Raw genomic sequence first — 10,952 nt, 5'->3', positions numbered from 1 at the left:
CCGACCAGTATGTGCATATAACTGTATTGTGAAATTAAGCGAAACTTCAAAATGTCATAACTTTGTTACTTTACATCAGTGGTGCAGCTAGGATTTCTTTCGGGGGGGGGGCACCTGGGGTCCTTGCTTTTTCAGGGGGGCACCGGCCATTTTTCCGGTGTGTGTGTCACAAGGGCACGTGCCCCCAGCCCCCCCCCCCATAGCTACGCCACTGCTTTACATCCGATTTGGATGATATTTTCAGTGTTATGATTGTTGGATTTTTCTCTTTTTATTGATATCAACTTTTGTTGGGGTGGACTTGTCCTTTTTTGATACACATGAGAAGGTACCTTTTGACCAGATAGGCCCCAGTTTAGTAATAATTGTACTTGAACATCAACATTATATAACACAGGATCTTATAGCCATCATCACTATGTATACTTTTAATAAAAATTTTAAAAAAGAAAGATTTTTCCTCCTCAAATAATTTATGTCCCGGAAATGGCAGATTTAATAGTCAGATATTACATAAATATTTTTACTGTACCACTTTGTTTGACAAGACCTTACCTCAGAGATTTTACAATTCAAAAGTCCGTTGTGAATCTGCTATTTGGGTGTTACCCAACAATTAACCTGATTATAGGTTGGTCTTTAGAAACGCAGAAAAATAAAGAAGATATTGGTGGAAGTTTGATGAAAATCTAAAAGTAAAGTAAACAGTCCACAATATTTTGATAGATTTCATCAAACAGTCACCAACATTTTCTGTCATTACACATGCTTTTATTAAAAAACAACTTACCCTAACGTTTGTTGAGTGTCGGTAGTAGTATAGTAGTAGTAGTAGTAGTAGTAGTAGTATAGTAGTAGTATAGTAGTAGTAGTAGTAGTAGTAGTAGTAGTAGTAGTAGTAGTAGTAGTAGTGGTAGTACTAGTACGCATACATTCGTAATTCCGAAGCTTCGTAATTCCGAAGGTTCGGTTATTCCGAAGGTTCGTATTTCCGAAGGTTCGTATTTCCGAAGGTTCGTAATTCCGAAGGTTCGTCAATCCGAAAACGAAATAAGGTTCGTAATTCCGAAGGTTCGTTAATCCGAAAACGAAATAAGGTTCGTTAATCCGAAAATTAAATAAGGTTCGTATTTCCGAAAATGAAAATAATTCATTTTGGTAACAAAAACGATGTTGTCATTACAAGATTACACGATATTATGCAATGATAGTAATAACGATCGATGATACATGCGTGTGTTGGGGCCAAAGCATGTATTTCATTAAGAATGGCGCCCTGATCAAGCATAGGCTAATTTCGATTTTATCTGAGCAATTGCTGCCTATAAGCAAATGGTTTAATTAAAGATGCAGGGGATCAAGTGTGTTGGAAGCGTGCGAGCAACCTCTAGATAATAGGATTTGTATTGGAGGGGATGTCATTTTAAATAACAGCTTCTGCTGGTAATAAAAATAATACTAATAATGATCCTTGTGAAATGTTGAAAGCGCGAATCGCAAGATGAAACTAGTAGACATTTCATGTAACAAGACGTGAAGTGAGCATTCGGAGCATTTTTTGTAATCGTGAGAAAGATGTGTATCTTTCTAAAGAATTAATGCGAGGGCGAGCTGTAATTTGTTTATATACTGACCTGGGGCCCGTTGCATGAAACTTTTTACCTGAGAAAACTCAGGTTGTTTTTACAGGAGTTTTTGCCCTGTGCTAAAGTCAATGGCGGAAATCAGACTAACCTTAGTTTTCAGTTTTTACCAGAGTTTTCTCAGGTAAAAAGTTTTATGCAATAGGCTTCAGAAAGTAATCTTTTAAGGACTGCATTTAGTGACTCATGAATAGAATATATATCTCACGAACTAAATAATGAGAGCGCGAACCGCAAGCTTAAAATTTGTGATATTCCAACCTGAAAACTGGACATTTCATACTTCTTTTTTGTAACCAGGAATAGAATGAGTTCCTCAATAAACAATACTTGATGCGAGCGAGAAACGTGAGCCAAATTTTTCCGATTTTCCAACCTGAAAACTGGACATTCTAAGCATTCTTGTAAAAAAAAATAATAATAGCTGGGAGAATAGTTTTCAGAACTGAAGTGGCTTCCCTGGGTAAATGATATCTATATCAATATTATCGTTCTAGGCCCACATGAAATTTCCAAAAGTTTGAGCACGTTATTCGCTCGCAACATCTCACAATTAGGATGCCCTTTTAACAGTATTGACCAAAAAGGTGAATTTTACCTCTTCAGATTTGACTTTTTCCCCCAAACCGCTTGCTCTCTATACGCTCGCAGAAATGAAACGTAAATATATAACTTTAGTGATCACTTAAAAAATTGTGCTCAATTTAGTTACTACAAAACACACAACCTCTTTACACAGATGATAATCTAATGGTGAAAATATCCGTTTGCACCAAATTGCCCCTATTTGCCCCTTTTTTTTGCTTTGCCCCCCCCCCCAAAAAAAAAATACGTTCCGCCGCCATTGGCTAAAACACGCATCGTCTTCATGGCTAACTGCAAAAAGTTCTTAAAATGTCCCCTTTAGATCAGGTCAGAGCTTATATATTTAAAAATTCTCTTCGCGCTTCTTGCTAGCAGTTATTGTCTAATTTTAGTTACATAGGCATCTCGCTTTGAAGATCACAAACATATTGCCCATCATATTAACAAAAATATATAGCTCGCGCTCGCATTATTTAAAAAGGGTTTATCATGTTATTACATATTTACTTTATTTTATAAGGATAAAGCTAATTATTGACTGTTAGGACTACCCTTTCAAAGAAACAAACAAATATCAACTTTAAACTGCCGATCAAGGAAAATATGGCTTAAAAAAATTGCCCCCCCCCCCCTCTATTTGACGAAAGTTGGATCCACCGGGAGGGAGGCAGGGGGCATCAAAAATGGAATAAAAAAACAGGGGAATTAATATTTTCCAAAATGGGAAAGTTCCTTTTTCAAAAATAAATATGCCGTTTTTCATGATTTTTTCGAAATAAAATACTCTTTTTAAAGTATACAAGTTAAGTTAAGTTTTCAGGCTGGAATATTGAAAAATTTCAGCTTGCGCTTCGCACTCTCATTCGATTGGTGAAATATTCATCCTAAAGAGGTCACTAAATGCTTTCTGTAACAGGTTCCTTTTCTGGTCAGTATGTTTAAGCTCGCGTTTTGCGCTCGTGTTAATTCTTTAGTTAGATGCACATCTTTTTTAATGACAGCAGAAATCTGCTCGGATTTTTAAAAACTAATTTTCATTTTTTATTGAAATAACCTAAGGTTTAGCTTGTGATTCACGCTCGCAACACCTCGCAATAATGCCATTTTAAGAATAATTGACCACAAAAAACGTTATACAACTTCATCTTTGAATTTGTTTGACCAAGCCGCTCGCTCATTATACTCTCTCCCGAAAAATAAAGCCTAAATATACATTTTGCCATAATAAGAAGTCACTTCAAAAAAGTTTTTCTCTTCTTAATCACTATCAAACACACATGACTTCAAGCAGATGATAATCTTAAGGTGAAAATATCACCAAAGTGCCCATTTCGTTCGTTCGGCCGCCCTTGCCTTCCCATCCTCATATGATAATTGAACGGCAACAGTGTCTCCCGCCCCCCTCCCTTGTCTCTGCCTCTGCTTTCCCGTTTTCATTTTTCGGATTAACGAACCTTATTTTGTTTTCGGATTAACGAACCTTATTTTGTTTTCGGATTAACGAACCTTCGGAAAAACGAACCTTATTTCGTTTTCGGATTAACGAACCTTCGGAATAACGAACCTTATTTCGTTTTCGGATCAACGAACCTTCGGAACAACGAACCTTTTTTCGTTTTCGGATTAACGAACCTTCGGAACAACGAACCTTATTTCGTTTTCGGATTATCGAACCTTCGGAATAACGAATCGTCGGAATTACGCCACAAATGTTCGGATTAACGAACCCTTTTTCGTTTTCGGATTAACGAACATCGAGGTATAGGCAATTTACGTGTTTCGGAATTACGAACCTTCGGAATAAAGAACCTTCGGAATTACGAAGCTTCGGAATTACGAAGTGTAACCGTAGTAGTAGTAGTAGTAGTATATAGTAGTAGTAGTAGTAGTAGAAGTAGTAGTAGTAGTAGTAGTAGTAGTAGTAGTAGTAGTAGTAGTAGTAGTAGTAGTAGTGGTGGTAGTAGTAGTGTAGTATAGAAGTCACAAATTTGATTTTTGTAAACAATAAAAAAATTGGGTAAAAGTGCTCCATGAGGGTAATTGTTTGTTTAACCAACATTTGGCATTTTTCTCGGCATTATTTTGCCCATTCTAAAGTTGCTGCTTATTTTTTAAACCTTACTAGACAATATGCTTCCACCATTGGGTAAAATGCTGCCCCAAATTGGTTGGACGTATAATTACTTATACCCTCGTGGTGGTAAAATTTTACCCAAACATTTTCACATTGTAATAGTAATGATTCGCTTCGCTCGCTCGCAATTTTTTTTTATATATAGATTTTGCCCGATGCGCAATATCTTGACCCCTCAATTTTTTGGCTCATAAATACACCACTACGTATATCCTTTACCAACGTGTATTTAGGCCCTATACTATATCTATATGTGACGCTGTCGTATCCGTACAAAGTCACCATTGGTATGGTCACTGTGTCATTATCATATCTATTATCATTGAATATTTTAATCATCGTCATAATGTCGATGCATCAGCACTTTGAAACACGGACGACTACAATATGTGTGTTGATTAAATAAACTTTTTGGAATTCAAGAGCATGGCAGTTTGGACATTGTACTTTTTCATCATTTTAATCTAATACGTCTGCCGCTATTTCCCAAAATATCTCAAATATAATATACCCACTACTATTCGCGGTATATAATGGCGGGTAGTAATAATTTTATTTCTGAACCAAAATTTTTGCCCAAAAAATGTGGTATCTAAATCCATTCTTTAATTAAAAAAAAAATATTCTGCGAGTACGACAATATCTGCTATAGTATCTAAAATAATTTCTAGTTTTCTGCATACCCTGTATGCGGATAGGCCCATATGAGTTTTACTTTGGTAATTGTACCAACTGTCAATTTTACCTCATCAGTTAAGTGTTATACTGTACAATGTCAAAAGGACATTTTATATTTCAAATTTCCGTTCCCAATTCCCATGCATTCTTCCTCTTTTCTTTTTTTTCCTCGGCGAATTATTCTTTTTAATTTGCTTACAAGAATAAACTTCAAATGACTGAATATCGTTACTTTGTGTCTTGTTTCCATTTTCCAGTAGGTCTTACATGGAAAGGATAAGGTTCACATTTCTTTTTTTTTCTAAACAGTCACCCAAATATTACTAAAGGTATGATGAGATGAGACAATTATATCAACAAAATATCCTTTCATGCAAAAACAGGAAAGTTTACAAATAGCAATAAAAAAATACTATGTAACATTCAGCAATTAATACCCAAGATTTATGCAGCATATCTGCCAATAAGACGGTTTAGCATTTTTGAGGTACCCATTTACTTCGACCACTTAAACCCCCATTCCACAGAGAGCAAGACCTCTGAAAGACTGCTGTATAAGACCATGAAACTTGCTTGCTTTTTTTAGGGTCTTTCAACGAACTTTCAAAGATCTCCGAGGTCTTTCACGATTCCTGATGGACATTTCTTTGGTATTCGTGGTCCTCATGAGTCCCAAAACGTTTTGAAACGGTTCAGGTCTTGCAGGAAAATTGTCTTTTGATGGTCTTTCAGCAGTCTTTCAGTGGTCTTTCAATGAACTTTCAAAGTTCCTATTAGTATTTCCATGATTTTTGGCAGTCTCTCAAGATTTTTGCGGATAATCCTGTAAGACTCATGAGAGATCATTGAAAGATCATTCAAAGATCATGGAAAAGCCAGGCAAAGTCCATAGAAATAATTTTTAAAGATCACTTGTTGCATAAACGATCTCTGAAAGAGATCTCTATAGGACTACTCTTTAAGACCAGCAAGACCAGAAATATCCATTAGTCTTTCAAAGTTCTTTGATGGTCTTTCTGAGTCATTCCACAGAGATTACAAATTTAAGTTATCTTGGAGACTGCTGTAAGACCTTGCCAATTTTTGGTCTTTGAACAGCAGCGTAACCATGGTAACATGGGTTGGTGGCCGGGGGGGGGGGAAGAGCCAAAAAATTTCCCGGTCATGTCATGGTATGAACAGACATAATGGTGTAATGAGGCGACAATTTTGAGAGGGCCAGATATTGCGTATCGGGCAGAATTTATCTTTTAAAAAAAGTTGCGAGCGAGCAAAATTTTGACATTTTTAAATAAGAATCAAAATTTGTGATAGATTTTGACACGATTATCAAGAGAATAATATATTTCACCCTTCTTTCATCTCTCTTTCCAATCCTTTTTTTTTTTTGGTCTGTACGCCACCGATTCTTTACAGTATAGTAGCGTGAAGAGTTTAAAAAAAGCACAGGGCGCAGTATGGCGCATATGCTAAAAAGCTGCTAAATATAAATCCTGAGCGAGCGAAGCGAGCGAGAAAAATATCACCTTTTCATGAGAATCTAACTTTGAGATATGTTTTGACATTATTTTTCAGTAAATAAAATCATATCCTTCACCTTTCCTTTGCTTTTCTTTTCTCCTTATTTGTACTTGGTTGGAGAACTTTTTGAGGCCATGGCCCAGCCCTTCCATACTCATATACGGCAGTGATGTGCGGTTGGGAGTCCGGGGCGAAGCCCCCGGAACTTCTTGATATCAAAGCCATTTAAACCTCGCAGATTGCCACTATTTTTAATCAAATCGCGGGAATACATAGCTTTTACACAACACATTTATTCAACCCAGTTACGTAAATAACCAAATATTTTGAGAGGGCCCAACATGCATAGCAGTGTGAAAAAAAATTGTGAGAAGACGCCAGCGAGCAAAATGAGCTGGGGGAAAAAAATTGCCGATTGAAATTAAATTCTATGTAATTATGTGATAGATTTTTCCATTATATTCAGCAAAAATGTCATTGTTTCCATTCATTTCGTTACTCGTTATCTCCCATAATTTCTTTTATTTCCTTTTGGGTGTGGAATCAAGACCCCCCCCCCCGTCGCCTGTACGCCAGTGATTGGACGTTAAGCTTAGGGTGCGTTTATTCGACACTTTTTTACCCTAGAATCATGATTAGAATCATGATTCAAATCACGATTCTGCAGAATCACGATTGCGTTTAGTCGAAATTGGAAATAAACGTCTTTCAAATCACAAACATGAAACACGGAAAAAGGGGCGTTTGGAAAGACGTTTCTGTAGAATCACGAACGAAAAGGGTCGTATAAACGATATCGTGATTTGAATCATGATTCTATGACGTCATTGTGTCGTGCTTCTTCCGGGTTCGACTCAAAGGCGCGCGCTGTGTTTCGTGCAGGTTAATTTTCGTGTAGCAGATTACCAGTGTACTAGTACCGGTATATGCCAAGGGGCCAATTGTCATGTGCATTTAGGAATTATCATTCTGTGTATTGTACCCCGGGGTTGTACTGTAGCGTCATTTGTATATTTCACTCAGGGTGACCAGATTTCACAAAATGAAATACGGGACAATTGACAAACGAAGATCAACAAAGAAGCCCACACAAAGTGTGGGCTTCTGAGAATCCATAGTATAATAATAAGACTTTTGAAAAAAATATAAAGAATTAGAAGGGAAGGTGAACGAAAGAATGAAGGAGAGAAAGAAGAGATGATTGGGAAGGAAAGAAAACAGAAAAAATAACAGAAAGTTAGAATAAAAGGATGAAAGAAATAATAAAAGAGATAAAAAAGGTTTCCGTCATTCTTTGAAATGAATATAGAAAGAAAGGAAGGGAAGATTAATAAATGTCTCGCAAAATAAAGGAGACAATTAAAGGGGGAAAGGTGAGAAAAAGTAGGAGGAAAGAAAGAATGAAGGAAATAAACATGTTTCCTTCATTCTTTGAAAGAAAGAAACAATAGAAAGAAAATAAAAATAAGGGAAAAGAATGAGAAGGGAAAAATGAAGAAAGGAATAAAGAATGGAAGGGAAGAATGAAGGGGAAGAGAACGAAAAAATAGAAAATAATGGAAGGAGAGAAAGAACGAAAAGAAACAGGAGACGAAGAGAGAAGGAAGCCAAGGTAATTATAAGGAAAGAAAGAATTTCTGAAGGAAATAAAAAAGTATATTGGATAAAGAAGGAAAGAAAGAAAAATGAACAGAGAGAGAGAGAGAAAAGAAAATGTCGAGGAAAGAAAGATAGGAAATAAAGATAGATGGAACAAAAAAGGGCAAGCAGAAAGGATAGGGTATATATAAAATAAAGAAAAGGGAAAAGTTCAAACTTCAAGTAAACAAAAAAAATCCAATCATCTAATAAAAATCATAACTTTATTAAATGTATTTTTAAAATTTTAAACATAAAATGTTTTAGAAATGAATAAAATTTCAAAGTGAAACATATTGTCAAACTTAAAAATTAGATGAAACATCGCGGCATCGTGCACACCAAGACTCAAAACGAAAGCTGAAACTAGATCTATGAAAAGTCAATAACATTTTCCTCCGATTACATCTCCAAATCATTAAACTGAGAATCCATAGTATAATTATAAGAATTTCCCGCCGATTTTGTGATTATTTTGGTAGAAAAACTGTTTATCATGTGAGGTGTTTGCACCATTGAGAATTTGCTTCGATCCTCCATGCCTAGCTAGTAGCCTGCCACACACAGGCAGGAGGCCAGTTCGTTTGCAATGTATTAGCAAGAAATCATCGCAGAACTTGCAAAAAGTTTACAGTTATCGATTTAATTGTTGTCCCTGCTTCGTCAGCTGTTGGTTATTTAATGAAAATTCGTCACTTTCAAATGTATTAACTACATTTTGTTCAATATTCTGAAATACGGGACAATCCCGGGAAATACGGGACGTCTGGTCACCCTGATTTCACTGTTTTCATCAATCATGTCTTCAAGTTCCAAAGGCACAAATTGGACTGACGACGAACTCAGGGCTCTGCTTGTGCTTTGGGCTCAGCCTGAAGCACAAGCATCCCTTACCGGGATTCACAGAAATATAAGACGATCTACGAGTCCCTTTCAGCGGCGCTTGCAAGGGAGGGATTTCAACGGAGATGTGGCACCGCCTGTCGAGACAAAAGTAACAGAATTCGTGCCCAGTACTACGGCTACCGAACACCATTTTTGATGAACCGACAAGATTGAATACAAGTAAACAAAAACCTTACGAGGTACAATACACGGAATTCTGGAAGTAAAAGATTTATTTTTCGGAAGCCGAGTTGCACTTGCACAAACGATCGCGCGTTAGCTCCGGTGGCAGCAAAATAGCAGCCGACGTGAAGTTAGAAACACGCGCGAAAATGTTGACCTATACTTCCTGGGTCAAACTGCGCACTGTGATGCGCACTGGATCGGCCCGAATTCAGGGGAACAGCGTTAGAAAGATGGTCGTATAAACGCTGATTCTGTCGGATCGTGATTCATGTTGCTGTTTTGAATCATGATTCAAATCGTGATTCCAATCATGATTCTGGGTTGAGGTCGCATAAACGCAGCCTTAAAGGAAGGGTCCCTGTCGGGAGAAGTTATAGAGCAATATTTGAAGAGCCCTATACAGCGTGCGGTCTGGGGCAAAGCCCCGGTAGCTTATTTGCATAAAATTTAGCAATATAGCACAGTGTTGTCTGCAGTCCATTTTTCTTCCCGCTCTTTATATTCAATCCTCGGCAGCCTGGTCGTGTTATTAAGTTTTTTTCTTTTCTTATATCTGCATTTCTCCGTTTCCAATTTAGCTTTTGACTAATTCCAATCTACCTTCATTTCCCGCTATTGTTTGCCCTTTTGTCATCTTTCAATTTTCCATCATGCTATTGCATTACAAAATAAGACTACTTCGGGATGATTTTTTCTTTCTCAACTCAAATGCTATTCTTTCGTTCCTTTTCCCGATTTCCTTCCTTCTCCGTTAAAAAAAATCTTCGTTTTATTCTTTTCACTTTCCCCTTTCCCTTTCCTTTTCCCCTTTCCTTCCCCTTTCTTTCTCCCCCTTTTCCCCGTTTTTTTTTATTTTCCCAGTGAAATCCGCCGGGGGGGGAGGGCTTGCCCCCTTCTGTTACGCCACTGTCTTTGAAAGGTCCTTCAAAGGTCTCCCCTCTGTGGAATTGGGGTCTTATAGGCATGTGGTAGTGTATATATGAGCCAAACATAATTCTGAGGGGCCAAACATGGCTCTTAAAATTGTTAGCGATGCGAGCAAGCAAACATTTGGATTTTTTAAATTGAAAACCTGATTTTGTGATAGATCATAAATCAGGATCACCAATTTATAAGTTCTGAGCAATTTCTGGATGATCTTTACTGAACTTCTTTTAAGTGTTCTTAAATATGTCATGTTTGCTTTTATATGAAATATTCAACAATTCTCGATTTGTAGGCCTATGTTTTTATGAAAGTGGAAAATGAAGTTTCAATTTAGATTTCAATATTGATTTATAATTTTCTATAAATTCATCAAGAATGCAGAAATAAAACATTGTTATCCCTTGTACACTTCAATTAACTTAGTGTTTTGTTTGTATGATTTATTTCTATCTGTTCAAATCATCATTCTGCTTGGAGTAGCTGATTTGATGCATTCACTTTTGAATGGAGAAGGGGTATGGGGCGCAAAATTCTTTAATACTTATCATTTGTTAATTCTTCTTTCCATTTTTCTTTTGTACCACGCCCCTGTCATCTTTGAGATACGCAACTTTGAATCAATCTTTTCATACCCCGCCCACTCTGTTTTAAAGTTGGATTTGAATTGCAAAAATAACCCATGGTTTTGGGGTATCATTATCAACCCCCCATGCGAGGACCAGTAATTCTGATTGTGTTTTTTTTTTCCACTTCTT

The sequence above is a fragment of the Lytechinus variegatus genome, chromosome 7 (genome assembly GCF_018143015.1).
Source record: "Lytechinus variegatus isolate NC3 chromosome 7, Lvar_3.0, whole genome shotgun sequence".
NCBI lineage: Eukaryota > Metazoa > Echinodermata > Echinoidea > Temnopleuroida > Toxopneustidae > Lytechinus > Lytechinus variegatus.
The sequence above is the reverse complement of the archived record's forward strand: the minus strand, read 5'-3'. Positions refer to the sequence as shown.